Below are 15,862 nucleotides of genomic sequence, written 5' to 3' on the forward strand. Positions count from 1 at the left end.
AAAAGTGCTAAGTTGTTGAGTGAGAGCACTAAAATGTTTCACCTGAAGTAAGTGCTAAATTTCTTGCCCCTGATTGGTCTGCATGCAGCGTACACGCTGTACACACTGACAGAAAAATAACTTATCCCGCCTACCCGAATTTGGGAAGTCGCAAACCTGTTTTGGGTGGGAAACGAGCTCAACCCATTTAGGAAGCAAGTCTACCCAATTTGGTTACCGAGGTTTGGTTTACCCGTATTGCACTATGGTACATTTTCAAGTTAAGACTGAATTTTCAAAGTGGTCCAAATTGAGATTTCTAAACAGAAATGGATTTGTCTCAAGAAGACAAAGGAAAAGTGTCAACACATGTTATAGGTTCATGAGAAATGAAAAAGTTATTTAACTAATAATAGACCAAAATGGCCAAATCAGCATTAGAAGTTCAATAACTTTTTCATTTCCCATCTGAACCTAGGACGTGTGTTGACATTTTATGTTTGTCTTGTGGAGACAAATCCATTTTTGTAACCCAGAGTCAATTTGAAAAAAAAATTTAAATTCACCGTGACAAATCTGTACCCCCTTAGGGATATTGTAAAGTAAAATTTAGATGTCCGAAAAGAATTTGTGACAGGAAGTTACTTTTGTGTTTAAAATTCAATCACTATTAGATGAAATTATTTTTAAAGTTGGAGGACCCAACTTCAATAAGTCTCTCAGATATGGAAGTTTACGTAAACTTTTAGTCGTTTCTTCCTATTTTTCCTTGCGATAAGGGAAATAGTTCCCAATTTTAAGAAGTTTCTATTTTATATGATATTAACAAATACACTCTAATAGAGAAGGCTCTCCGTAACTTTGCTTCTTATGCGACACAGCATGTCACCAAAAAAGGGCTCAAGATAAACAAGGTAGGTTTACGCCAGACCGCGTCTTGTCGTAACAGGCTTCGCGATGTCTCGCGGCCTGTTCCTCCAATCCGCGCCTGGCGTACCTACCTTGGCCTAAGGTCATATGGAAGATAGGTCTGGGCGACGGATTCGGGAGGGATTAGCTGCCCGGTCTCCCAGCATGCATCTCGGTTGCGCAGACCTATCTTCCATATGACCTTACCTTGGCCTGCGGCGCTAGCCTGCCTTCGGCAGACATTGGCTTGTCCATCATCGGTTACTTCTTACTTGTTTCATGCTGGGGGCGGGACCCCCATCATTTTGGATTGAGTTGCTTCATCTACAGATAACACGATCTTGACCCTTGAAACTTTTTAACTTGTTGGGACTGGGGGGCGCCGCCCCCAGACCCCCCTTACTTTAAAACAGAAGTGATCTGCCTGCAGAAAACTCGATTTTTCGCCGTTTTTAGGTGTTTTTCGCCCATAAAAACTGAACCACGTGAGCTACGATAGTGACATTTCGCGTGTACCGAGCCAAGAACATACCTAATAAGCCTGCAAAATCTCAGCCAGATCGGCCGAGCCGTTCAGGAGGAGTAGTGTACACACACACACACACACACAGACAGACAGACACACAGACAGACGGACAAAACTTTTCAACCGCACTGGAGTAACGGGCTTCGCTATCGCTCAGCCAATAACAAGGTAGGTTTACGCCAGATCGCGTCTTGTCGTAACAGGCTTCGCGGCCTGTTCCTCCAATCCGCGCCTGGCGTACCTACCTTGCTCATGTTTCCCCCTAACCTCACCTTCTCTCACTTGGAAGAGTGAAATTCGCACTGCAAGGAGTTCAAATCACGTAAAGGAGTGAATGTAGCACTTTTAGCGTTTTTGGCACTTTGGTCCACCATTGCACAGTAGAGTCCGATTGACTGACAACTTAGCACCGAGTGGTGCTAAATTTGCACCCCTGGGAGTGGTCTCTTTTCGCACTGCGACAGTGTTAAATTCGTACCACTGGGAGTTAATCAGCCTGAAGCTTTTTAGTGAGCGCGTCTTGTCGTAACAGGCTTCGCGATGTCTCGCTGCCTGTTCCTCCAATCCGCGCCTGGCGTACCTACCTTGGCCTGCGGCGCTAGCCTGCCTTCGGCAGGCGATGCTTGTCCACCGTCGGTTACTTCTAATTTGTTGCATGCTGGGGGACCCCCCTTCATTCTAGATAGAGTTCCTTCATCTACAAACTACACGATGTTGACCCTTGTAACTTTTTAACTTATAGGCTGGACCCGCCTTCCATCAAGACAGGGGAGATCTGCCTGCAGAAAACTTGAGTTTTCGCCGTTTTTAGGTGTTTTTCGGCGACAAAAACGGAACCAGTTGAGCTAGGATAGTGAAATTTCGCGTGTGCCGAGCCAAGAACATACCTAATTACCCTGCTAAACCTCAGTCCGATCGGCTTAGCCGTTCAGGAGGAGTAGTGCTCACAGACACACACAAACAGACAGACAGACAAAACTTTTCAACACCACTGGAGTAACGGACTTCGCTATCGCTCAGCCAAAAACGTTGTCTTAGTATCTGTCTTAACTCTCTGGAACCATTTCGAGGTGAAGGTCAGCATTACAAGAGTTTAGGCACTACGCAGCGAGAAATCGTAGGCCTCAACTCTTGTAATGCTGACCTTCACCTCGAAATGGTTCCAGATAGTTAAGACAGACAGTAAGACAACATTTTAATGCACGGATGGATTGCCGTCCCCAATATTTTGCGGGCAGTTAGAGTACCCCCTAGGGCCCTTTGATACCAATATGGTCGAAAAGTAAGATGGCGTTTTTTAGGAATTTAAAAAACCGTTATATTTAGTGAAAAACGCCCTTTTAGGCAAAGACTGAGGGCCCCAACCTTGTTGCTCCCATTATTATGTTGCCATTCACTGTTTTCAACCCATTTGAGCGCCTAAAGACACAATTTAAAAAAAAAGTTTTGAATTTTTTTTTAAATTTTACAAAATCGCAACGGCCAAAGTTCTGCATATTTTTTCAAAGAAATTTATATGAGTGGTCCTTGAGTGGTAGGCTATGATCGAAAAAATTAGGAGCCGGATCTGAGCAAGTGCATTTTGGACCATGATGGTTTGACGTGGAATGCCCCTCCTCTGTTGTCTTTTTTCTGCCGTTTTTAAGTGTGTTTTGGCTCAAATGACCAAACGGATTGAGATAGAAAGCTGAATTTTGGTGTGTGGCGAGCCAAGGACGTAACTAATGACCCTGCAAAATATCAGCCAGATCGGCCGAGCCGTTCAGGAGTAGTGCACACACACACGCGCACACACACACGCACGCAGAAAAAGTTTTTCAACCCCACTGGAGTAACAGGCTTCGCTATCGATCAGCCAATGAGAAAATTTATGATCTGATAAACTGATAAACTTAAACACAGTCTCTACCAAGATTCGATAGTATGCAAAGGATATTACTATTTTGAAGAGAAAACTGAAGAACGGGGAATAAGAAAAAATTACACCGATGATCATATCATACTTTACCTCAAGGTCATCCTCAGAATGGTCTGAATCATCGTTGGATATGAATATGAAGTCCAGATGAGGTGAGAAGTCCAGATGAGGTGACCTGTGATCAGGCGCACCGGTGGAGGTCCAGGCAGTGCCTCTGCTGCCGAGGGAACGGTCGCGGCTTCTGGCACTGCTGGTGTACATTGTGGCAGGGTCTCTGCTGCCCGGGAAACCGTCGCGGCTGCAGTCGCTGAGCTGAAACAGCCGTAGCAGCTGATGGAGCCGACGGAGCTGCCGTGGGTGCCCCCCCCCCCCCCCCCGCTTGTGGGGTTTGAAGCTGCTGAGGGTAGGTTCCCAAGCTCCAGCCGGAGGTCCCCAAACGCCAGCAGAAGGCCCAGGTGCTCCCCACATGGGGTGTGCTGCTGCTGGCGGTGGTGTTCATCTACCAAGCTTGTTATGTCTTTCTTTAACATCGAAGTGTTCTTCGAGGAAAATAGAGACAAAGAAGCTGCATTTGACGCAGGCTGCGACGATGGGGTGGGCACCACCAACTTGTCCCAGGGGACGGCGAATTGACTCCACACAGGTGCTGGTGGTGGGTGGTTGAAAAATGAAAGCCACACTTCATGTGTAAAATTTAATTTGTACTGATGCTTTGTGAGTATGAAACTGTAATTGCCTTCAACTGAAGGTTTCATTCCTTTCATTTCCTTTTAGTTGTGTGGCTTTGGTAGTGAAGATCAATTTCATAATGTATTTATTTGTACAAGTGATAATTGTTGGCTGAGCGATAGCGAAGCCTGTTACTCCAGTGCGGTTGAAACGTTTTGTCTGTCTACCTGTCTATCTGTCTGTCTGTCAGTCTGTCCGTCCGTCTGTCTGTCTGCGTGTGTGTGCACTACTCCTCCTGAACGGCTCGGCCGATCTGGCTGAGACTTTGCAGGCTCATTAGGTGTGTTCATGGCTCGGCACACGCGAAATATCACTATCCTAGCTCCACTGGTTCAGTTTTTATAGCCGAAAAACAACTACAAAAACGGCGAAAAATCGCGATTTCTGCAGGCAGATCTCCCCTTTCTTGATGGAAGGGGGTCTGGCTGGCGCCTCGACAAGTTATAATGTTACAAGGGTCAAGATCGTGTAATTTCTAGATGAAGCAACTCTATACAGAATGAAGGGGGGTCTGGGGGGGTGGAGCGACCCCCAGCATGCAACAAATTAGAAGTAACCGACGGTGGAGAAGCATTGCCTGCCGAAGGCAGGCTAGCGCCGCAGGCCAAGGTAGGTACGCCAGGTGCGGATTGGAGGAACAGGCAGCGAGACATCGCGAAGCCTGTTAAGACAAGACGCGGTCTGGCGTAAACCTACCTTGTTATTGTTCATAGAGACTGTAAAGTCAGCTACAGAATCAACGCAATATGTTACAACAGGTTATATAGGCAGCCTCAAAAACATATGAAACGATATGAAACGTGACCAAAAGTTTCAAGTACCTAAGAAGTTGTCTATTTTTCTGCCGGTTTTAAGTGTTTTTTGGCTAATTTGACCGAATGGATTGAGATAGAAAGCTGAATTTTGGTGTGTTGCGAGCCAAGGACATACCTTAAGACCCTGCAAAATTTCCCGCCGCCCTCCCTAAAGTGACGACGGCACTACAAACCTAACTGTATACTAAGTACACACGTACAAATGCGCGTTTGCTAGTACACACTTACAAATGCATGCTTGCAAGTACACACTTACAAACGCATGCTTGGCGCATGGAGTTCTACGGCGTCAAGCATGCGTTTGTAGTGTGTACTTGCAAGCATGCATTTGTAAGTGTGTACTTGCAAGCACGCATTTGTAAGTGTGTACTTAGTAGACAGTTAGGTTTGCAGTGGGCGTTAACTTAGCACTGCATTTGTTCTCCAGGTGCTGTCGACAGTCTCCATGTACTTGTTCACGTACTTCACGACGCAGGGCTTCAGGGGAATTGAAAACGGCAGTTAAAATGAAGGTGAATGCCTTGTGGCCTTGTCTCTGAGAGAGAGTGGATTTATGTATAAGGACAGATCCTTACGGTGACCCCTTTCGATTTCCGCGGTTGATGGCTTGAAAAAGTAAGTACACTTCAAAGGGGCAGCATAAAAATTTCAAGTGAGAGAAAGGCCCCATTGTACTTAACTTTTAAGGTGTGCTAAACGGCGTCAGCTGGCCGGAGTGTCCGCGGCGGTCGGCAGGACTGGGGCAGGAGGTCCTTCCGTGAACTGGCGTTGGCCCGATACATGCTCCACGTACACGTCGCGGGACCATCAGATGCTCGCCTGGAAGTTTATGTCAGTATTCAAGACTGAGGAATCTGTTCTCGAAATGCTAGTTGCTAAACCCCGTAGCGTTAAAAAAACCTCAGGGATGTTTGAAAGGCGCTACAAGTTTCCCGCGGCTGGAGACGAGATTTTCATATCTTAAGGGGGCTCATACATGTTAAAAGCACTTTTCTAAAAAAAAATTTTGATGTAGACGGACTTAGATTTTACAATTTCTGTGTTAAAATCCTTTTAGATAATTGAGTAAGCTTCATTTTGGCTTAAGGGAAAGTGACTTTGGACATTTTTTAGAGATTTAGTCGAAACGTTTAAAATTTTGCTTCTCGTAAGATTTTGTTCGCATACTTGCTCAGATCTGTGGGGAAAAAATCAGGGAGACTCATCCCCAGTAGTGTCATAGAATTGACTACAATGGGCTTTATATCTGCAATAGTTTTCAAGAAAAAAAATAAAAACAATTTTTTGTTCAAAAATTTGTTAAAAAAATTGTTTAAAAAATTGTTTTTATTTTTTTTCTTGAAAACTACTGCAGATATAAAGCCCATTGTAGTCAATTCTATGACACTACTGGGGATGAGTCTTCCTGATTTTTTCCCCACAGATCTGAGCAAGTATGCGAACAAAATCTTACGAGAAGCAAAATTTTAAACGTTTCGACTTAATCTCTCAAAAATGTCCAAAGTCACTTTCCCTTGAGCCAAAATGAAGCTTACTCATATATCTAAAAGGATTTTAACACAGAAATTGTAAAATCTTAATCCGTCTACATCAAATTTTTTTTTTAGAAAAGTGCTTTTAACATGTATGAGCCCCCTTAATGTTGAGAAGCTCCAGACAAAAAAAACCACTTGGTCGGCGACATCCTAGGAGCGGGCGCTTGTGGTGTTTTATCGGTTCCTTGTATGTATACGAACTGCCGAAAAGACACTTGGACGAAATCCGACACCCCCTGTGGCTTTGGTATGGGTCTAAACACCCCAAAAACAGCTGTTTTCGAGGGTTTGGGACTAGATGGGTTCTCGCAAACCGAGATCCAAAAAAGTACCCTAATGGGTCTCAGATACTCAAAAAAATGCGCTCTTTCGAATGCCGTGTCGAACGAGGCTCTACGACGTCGGGTTTAGATGCTACGGGCTCTCAAAGTTGCTCAATTTCACTATTTTTACTGAAGATTTGAGCATATCAGGGCCGTTTGAAGTAGACCATCGGCGATTTCGCTCCTCTTTGTCTTAAATGGTGCCTACCCAAAGGTAAACACCCCCACAAAATTTCAGCCATGTCAGGCAATTATTGGAGGAACTGAACAATTTAAGTTTTGGGTCATTTTACCACTGGGCTTAGGTAGTTTTGGGTCCAGAAAAAATAATTTTTTTAGCTATCTACTTTCGATCAGAACCTCTTGAAACGCCTTTTTAACATGGTGCCTCAAAACTTTTTTCGAGGACAAACTTGTCTTTTTCTCCAAGTTATGTTCCAATTACAGCTAGAAAAAGACATTTTTGTCCTCGAAAAAAACGTTTTGAGGCACCATGTTAAAAAGGCGTTTCAAGAGGTGCTAATCAAAAGTAGATAGCTAAAAAAATTATTTTTTCTGGACCCAAAACTACCTAAGCCCAGTGGTAAAATGACCCAAAACTTAAATTGTTCACAGTTCCTCCAATAATTGCCTGACATGGCTGAAATTTTGTGGGGGTGTTTACCTTTGGGTAGGCACTATTTAAGACAAAGAGGAGCGAAATCGCCGATGGTCTACTTCAAACGGCCCTGATATGCTCAAATCTTCAGTAAAAATAGTGAAATTGAGCAACTTTGAGAGCCCGTAGCATCTAAACCCGACGTCGTGGAGCCTCGTTCGACACGGCATTCGAAAGAGCGCATTTTTTTGAGTATCTGAGACCCATTTGGGTACTTTTTTGGATCTCGGTTTGCGAGAACCCATCTAGTCCCAAACCCTCGAAAACAGCTGTTTTTGGGGTGTTTAGACCCGTACCAAAGCCACAGGGGGTGTCGGATTTCGTCCAAGTGTCTTTTCGGCAGTTCGTATACATACAAGGAACCGATAAAATACCACAAGCGCCCGCTCCTAGGATGTCGCCGACCAAGTGGTTTTTTTTTGTCTGGAGCTTCTCATTTCTATCTGCTGATCTAACGACCGCAATTGGAATCCGACCCCTTTTGGCTTCCCAAGCACCACGCAATAGTCTTGACCTCCTCCCTCGTGAAATTATTGTTGCTTATCAATAATTTGAGGCAACATTGGGACGCAGCACTCAAAAAATTTGCAGGCCACTCTTGGTGTTCATCTACCAAGCTTGTTATGTCTTTCTTTAACATCGAAGTGTTCTTCGAGAAAAATAGAGACAAAGAAGCTGCATTTGACGTAGGCTGCGACGATGAGCCACCTGTTTAGGCCTCAGTCACCCTTGCTGACATTGTGAATGCAAGCAATTCTTAGGGTTTCTTAAAGCTACGGGGTTAGCAACTAGCTTTCCGAGAAAAGATTCATCAGTCTTGAATACTGACATAAACTTCCAGGAGAGCACAGAGATGGTCTCAAATTTTAACAATGTAAACATATCAGATGACGTGGGGTTGCAATGAGTTACCAGGCTCATCGAGGGAAACGAGATTACAACCGACGAAGAAGAAGTGGATCGTAAATGTGATTAACTTAGCAAATTCTTTTGGCAGCGTTCGTGACCTGTAACCATAATCTGCTTAATGGTACAAAAACATTATTTATAAGACATGAAGTCAAAGGGTACTTAAATATATTAGTTTTTTTTACTAACCTACATACGTTTGTGTAACAGTTCCTATGTATAACGTGTTTTATGTCGATTTCCGACCTTTTGCCACCTGTAAGTAGGCAATAAAAGTTCGACTTTTTTGAGTTTGCGAATATTATAAACTGGTGTCCAACGTATTTTTACATTTCCAGCAACTTTCATTTTATGAAATTTTCTGCGGAACGAAGCGTTACGCGTGTTCAGCCCCTGGAAAATCGGCAACCGACGTGTTTGTCGACCGGAACTTCCGAGGCCTGGGGCGACCCTTATCGGTGGTCTGATCGAGTCGACCAAGGTGTCAAAAATCTTGTAAGTGGACACAACCGATATCCGAGTGGGCCCCACGACATTTCAAACCTTCGTGCAAAACGAACCCCACTACCACCAGAAGGTCAACACAGGTCAAGAGGCGGAACACATGGGTCAGAGCACACAAGTTAATACTGTCCTTGAGGGGCACAATGCCCGCCCCGCCCCAGGAGGGGGGAAAAAGGCCACTATCTCAGCAGAGGCTCAGTGAGGGAAGACACATAGAGTTCTTCGTAAGCGCCTTAAGATCGCGCTCCAGTTCACAAAAAGCACTCCTAGAAACACCCTGGTAGAACGTACTGAAAATTCCAGCTGAGGGAGCAAGAAAGTGCGGGTAGCATGAAGTTTCTGCCCTGGAGCAAGTAGGGAAAGATGAACTAGCGAAAGCTCCTCACGCAGGCGGGCTATGTTGTCCTTGGTCGTGGCCTCCGTCCAGACACCTGTTGGTACGCTTACGCCAAGATGTGCATTAGGGTGGGTCGAAAATCCCAGAATTAAACGGCGTATGGTTTTCTTTGCAGTTGACCACATTAGAAAAGAGATTCCACAATGCTGGGGTCTGGTGAGGTCATCTTCCACCTCTTTGGAGGCTCAGAACTTGGGTCTATTAGTGAAAAATGGCACTTTTGGCCCTACAGAGACCAAACCAGGGATCGCCCAGGATGCGGCTATCTCGCGATGGGTGCGGAATATGTTCCTTTATATCCCTGCAAAGTCAGGGCGATGTGGCTCAACATCTTGGTTAAGCCCGGGCACTTGTTTTAACGCTAAAACAAAGTTGCAAAACACTAAAAATTGGATTTGAGGGTATATTGTTTGCCCAAAGGTCCCATATACGTATGTGAATGGAAAGGGCCAAAAAAATGCAATTTTTTGGTATATGTAACTTTGTGATTGGACGAAAATTGTTGCCAGGGCGAAACTACACATTTCAGCAAAAGCTCAAAAACACTAAAAAGTGATCTTTAGGAGTATATGTATTGCCTGTGGATCGAATGTAATCATACTGTTCGAAAGATCTAAAAAAATGCAAAATTTTGGTGTATAAAGTTTTGTGATTGGACAAAAACTCGATTTGTTGTTAATTATAGAAGAAAGTGTAAGCGTTCGTCGGGCCATCTCTTGCCTAGCAAGAGCTTCGCTTCGCTTTGCTAGTGAATTATTATGCAACAATTCGAGTTTTTGTCCAATCACAAAACTTTATACACCAAACTTTTGCATTTTTTTAGATCTTTCGAACAGTATGATCAAATTCGATCCACAGGCAATACATTTACTCCTAAAGATAACTTTCAAGTGTTTTTGAGCTTTTGCTGAAATGTGTAAAGTTTCGCCCTGGCAACAATTTTCGTCCGATCACAAAGTTATATATACCAAAAAATTGCATTTTTTGAGCCCTTCCTATTTATATAAATACATGGGACCTTTGGGCAAGCAATAGACCCATAAATCCAATTTTTAGTGTTTTGCAACTTTGTTTTAGAGTTAAGGGGGCAGTCTCGTCCCTGTACCCTTTTTTAGGGGGGTTTTCCCTCCCTCTTTTGATGACGATGATATTTTAAATATACCTCTTAGAGACAAACGGTAAAAACCAAATGAAAGAACAGAATTTTTACAACATTTTCAAAAAAAAATATTTTGTTTAGTCTTCAGTTGTAAGGTAGAGGCCTGCGGCGGGCGGGTATTCAATACCCGTGAAGCCTGTAACTTCGTTGGTTGCTGTCAAAAACATTCCAGATTTCGCATGAACATAGTTTTATGATTGGATCAGCGCCTCTCAAACTTCTGTGCGTTTCGGTCCATTTACTTCAGAGTTATAGGCTTCACGGGTATTGGATACCCGCCCGCCGCAGGCCTCTATTGTAAGGGAGTTATAGGGAAAGCAACAAAAGCCGACAAAACATACAAAATTTCACTGCGCGACAATTTTCTCCGGAAGTTCTTAACTTTTTGGCAATCGGTTTGCGGCATCTTGAAGATGAAAAAATCCTCTTTACTTTAACCTACAATCGTCCATATAGCCCAAGGATTACACTTTTTAAAACGTAACCAAAACCTATACAAACTTAGGAACGGTTTTAATTTAGGTTTTCCTTGGGCTACATGGACGATCGTAGGTTAAAGTAAAGAGGATTTTTTTATCTTCAAGATGCCGCAAACCGATTGCCAAAAAGTTAAGAACTTCCGGAGAAAATTGTCGCGCAGTGAAATTTTGTATGTTTTGTCGGCTTTTGTTGCTTTCCCTATAACTCCCTTACAACTGAAGACAAAACAAAATATTTTTTTTTAAAATGTTGTAAAAATTCTGTTCTTTCATTTGGTTTTTACCGTTTGTCTCTAGGAGGTATATTTAAATAACAGGAAAAGTAGCGATATACATCGGCAACTTTGGCCCGTCCCGTACATTAACAAGGTAGGTTTACGCCAGACCGCGTCTTGTCGTAACAGGCTTCGCGATGTCTCGCTGCCTGTTCCTCCAATCCACGCCTGGCGTACCTACCTTGGCCTGCGGCGCTAGCCTGCCTGCGGCAGGCAATGGCTTGTCCGTTGTCGGTTATTTTTTAACTTGTTGAATGCTGGGGGGCTCCGCCCCCCAGACCCCCCTACATTGTAAATAGAGTTGTTTTATCTACAGACAACACGATCTTGACCCTTGTCACTTTTTAACTTGTCGAGGCTGGGGGGCTCCGCCCCCCAGACCCCCCCTTCTCCAAGACAGAAGTGGTCTATCTGCAGAAATCTCTATTTTTCGCCGTTTTTTAGGTGTTTTTCGCCTATAAAAACTGAACCAGTTGAGCTAGGATGGTGAAATTTCGCGTGTGCCGAGCCAAGGACATACCTAAGAAGTGTGCAAAATCTCACGGAGATCGGCCGAGCCGTTCAGGAGGAGTAGTGCGGACAGACAGACCGACAGACAGACCGACAGACAGACAGACAGACAGACAGACAGACAAAACTTTTCAACCCCACTGGAGTAACAGGCTTCGCTATCGCTCAGCCAACAAATGTGTGAATTTCGCCTTTGTTTAACCCTGACGAATTTAAACCAGGGTCTAGGGTCAAAAAAATAAATGTCGTTTTCGTCATCAGCACCCTCAAAAACATCAGAAACAATGCAACAAAAACTCGAATAAAAAGAATGTTCCGAAAATACCCCACTGGGATTTGAACCCGGGTCCGAACTTCTCCGATTCGTTCGAAAGTGGCACCATTGGTTTTTTCTCGTCGCACCGATTCCAAAAATACCCCTACATGCCCTGCTAGCTGCATCCGTTGCCGAGATCCTCCTCGCCCCCATGTAGACCATGATGCACCTGCAGCAGCGCCCCCGGGGCTCGGATCGGATTTGCTGCCACCGGGCGGTTCTTAGGGTCGCCCAAGGAGGCTGCATCCCAAATTTGGTCAAGATCGGACCACGGGAAGTCCTCGGACGAACGAACGAACGAACGAACGGACGCACAGCATGCATCATACTATATGCCCGTCCCTCCGTCATTTTTTTACAAAAAATAAACGGGACGGGCCAAAAATTATCGTCATCAAAAGAGGGGGGAAAACCCCCCTAAAAAAGGGTACAGGGACGAGACTGCCCCCTTAAAACAAGTGCCCGGGCTGCACCTAGATGTTGAGCCACGTCGCCCAGACTTTGCAGGGATAGAAAGGAACATATTCCGCACCCATCGCGAGTTAGCCGCATCCTGGGCGATGCCTGGTTTGGTCCCAGTACGGCCAAAAGTGCTATTTTTTACTATTAGACCCAAGTTTAGAGCCTCCATAGAGATGGAAGGTGACCTCACCAGATCCCGGCATTGTGGAATCTCTTTTCTAATGTGGTCAACTGCAAAGAAAACGATACGCCGTTTATTTCTGGGATTTTCAACCCACCCTACTAGATATAGTCCAATATAGGTCCTAAAAGAGTTCCTAGGCCTGATTTCTTGGTCTACATGTTGTGACTTAAATTTATTACATACATTAACATCAATAGACGCATGGGAATGTAGATAATTACCTACTGTCCCAATTTACCCCCGGTCATGGGTTAGCTTGGGACACTCTTACGAGACCGCTGGGAAACGATATAATCGAGGCAAATGAACCAGACAAGCATGAAATCATGGGGAAAGGGTCAAACTTTAACATAGTTAGGATCCGTTGGTCTGGATTGAGAATCTCGCCTCTGGCGTTCAAAACACGTGAAAAAGTGTCCCAAGTTACCCCCGTTGACGGTACGTCAAGAAGAGTCAAATAAGAAGGAGTCAAAGACAATGACCCTGCAAGTTCTACTGCGTGCGTACTTGGCGCACTTCTGTGCGGATGACCTACGAAGGACACTTCCTTGGGCATGTAATACACACTTGAATATAGTAAAAATAAACAGAGGAAGATACCTCTTTTAAACTGGGGGGGGGGGGGGGGAGTTGGGCTTTTCCAAATCCCCAAACGGGGTGCTTCGCTTCGCTCAGCAATAAAGACTGCTGCGCCCGCTCCGTAACCTGTGAAGTCGAATTCTGTGTTAGTTACGAAGATTGTTTTACAAACGATTTTCGCACCGTAATATGACTGCCTGGCCTCTCTCCGTACGGCAGTGAGTGTGCGACGTTGATTGTAATAATTTACTGAGGGGGTGGGGTGACATAAAAGGCTCCAATTTTGTTCTTAATTTATTAGCAATTGTTACATCGATTTCTTTCTGGAGTGGGTGACGTTGATTACTAAGTGGCCGTTGCCGTGATGATTGTCAGCAAAGCTTGACCGACCCTCAGTTGGCGCAGCGGCTGTGCTTTCACGCAGACCGAGGTCGACTGTCTACGTCGGAGCTTTCTGGGTAAGCTGTTAACAGAACCGAGGCGATACGAGAACACACGTAACTTCATTCGAGGATTATTTCTATTTTGACAAATTTTGTTATTTAGGTGTGCCTTTGTGGTCCGTTTCACATCCTAACGAGTTTCTATTCATCAAAACTATTTTAATATCGCTCAGCAAGTGATGTGACGACTCTACGCGGACCTCAAGGGCGCAAAAATAACAAAAACTGTCGTCAAAAAATAATTTTTCAAGTAATTTTACAATAGAGAAAAACCTTTCGGGCAAAAAAAAAATATTTAATGGCCGACGTTGCTACACCAAACGTTGCGACCTGAACAAGAGCTCAAGACCCCCTAAGCTTTCACAATCGGTCCAGAAAAGTTGCATAATCGACAAAATGTCAGTTAAGCGGGCAAAAGGTGGGAATAAAACGGCAGATTTTGGAAAAACATTATCACGTTTTCGTGACTTTTAATTCTTTATACCTAGGAAAACATTCCTTTTACTTCATTGGGTGAGCGATAGCGAAGCCTGTCACTTGGGTGGGGTTAAAAAGTTTTTCATGTTTGTCTGTCTGTGTGCGTGTGTGCCTGAGTACACTGCTCATCCTGAACGGCTCAGCCGATTCGGCTGATATTTTGCACCGTCATGAGGTATGTCCTTGGCTCGCCACACACCAAAATTTAGCTTTCCACCTCAATCCATGTGGTCATTAGAGCCAAAAAACACTTTAGGGGGTATTACTATGAGTTGCAAAAGAATCGAACCCGGCCGGCCGGGCCCGGCGCTACCCCGCGCCCAGACGTCTGCCAAAGACGGGTGGGCTTCTCGGCAGATGGACCGACGCAGGGCTGCGCTGTTGTCTAACTATAAACTGCACGTGCCGAGAGGGGGAGGGGAGGGGGCAGCATGCACCAGAGTGCAAAAGGCCTGGCCTGGGCCGCCTGGGCCCGGAGCTGGCTGGAGGCGACCGGATTTGGCCTAAAATATCGGTTAAAATTGGCGTAGAACAAAATTTCAACATATGGCTGGACCCGCAACTTTGCAAGGAAGCCATTTCCACCCGATTCAAAATCAAAAATTGAGTTTTTTGAAAAAAAATATTTTGGGTCGAGGGGCAATAAATCTGCGTGTCAGCACCCTCGCAGCGGTGCAGCTCGGAGTGAAAGAGGCCCTCGACACAATAGCCAGGAGGCGACTCGGCTGATTCTCGAATACAAATTTTCCAGGGCGTTTGGAATGTCGACCAATGTATTGGAAACTCAATTTCCAATCTGTGCATATAAAAATAAATTTTCTAGGATTATTTTCATGGAGTAAGAAAAAGTTAATTGAACACCTTATAATAAAATAATCAGCTCATCTTGAAACGCATTCTGGTAGCGTTCTCAAAATTAGTCATTTTTACACGAGAATGAACTTGTAAAAATCGCACTCGCGCCGACGCGCGCGGCCGGGTGAGCAGAGCTGCTCGGCTGCTCTGCGGCGCCCAGACCAGGGGTCGGGTCGAGGTGTCATTCACTCATAAAGCTATTGTGCACTTGCAGTTATAGTTTGGCAACAAGGCGGCCCGGCGACCGACCGTCTTCCTACCTGTCCGCGCGTCTTCAGCACCAGCCTGAGCGCGGGGTATCGCCGAGCCCGGCCGGCCGGGTCCGATTCTTTTGCAATTCATAGTACACTCGCAGAAGGTGAGGTACGTCAACACTGACTATGGGACCTTATTTTCCTTTCATTTCGGACCAAAATCACATGAATGGGGCGCAGTTGGAGGCAGCAATTACAACTTCCACGATTTTTTCCAAACCAGTGCAAAAATAACACGGTTTGCGTGATACAGACCGCAATTTTAATCCGATTTGGACGAGATTTCGCACAGACAATCTTGAGACCCGTCATTAAGGCGTGAAGTAGGACCACTGCGATCAATTTTGGTGTACTATATTTAAACTGAAGTTTTTTGGAAGAAAATGGGCTAGAAAAATGCTATTTTCAGAATTTGTCATTTTGCCGTGTTGTTTGAGGTACTAATAATTATTCCAAAATTTTTTCCCTAGTTCACGTCAGAATGACATGTATTTGGATGGTCCACACCAAATTTGGACCCTTCAGGTCCCACCGTTTGCTCTAAATCGCACAAACCTACGACCTGTGTATTTTATGCAGTGGTTAAGGGGGGTCATCTCTCCAAAAACAGTGCTTTTGTAAAAAAACGTCATTATAACCACACGGAAAGAGAAAAATTGTTCATATT

Source organism: Thrips palmi, unplaced genomic scaffold (genome assembly GCF_012932325.1).
Source record: "Thrips palmi isolate BJ-2018 unplaced genomic scaffold, TpBJ-2018v1 HiC_scaffold_2, whole genome shotgun sequence".
Classification (NCBI taxonomy): Eukaryota; Metazoa; Arthropoda; class Insecta; order Thysanoptera; family Thripidae; genus Thrips; species Thrips palmi.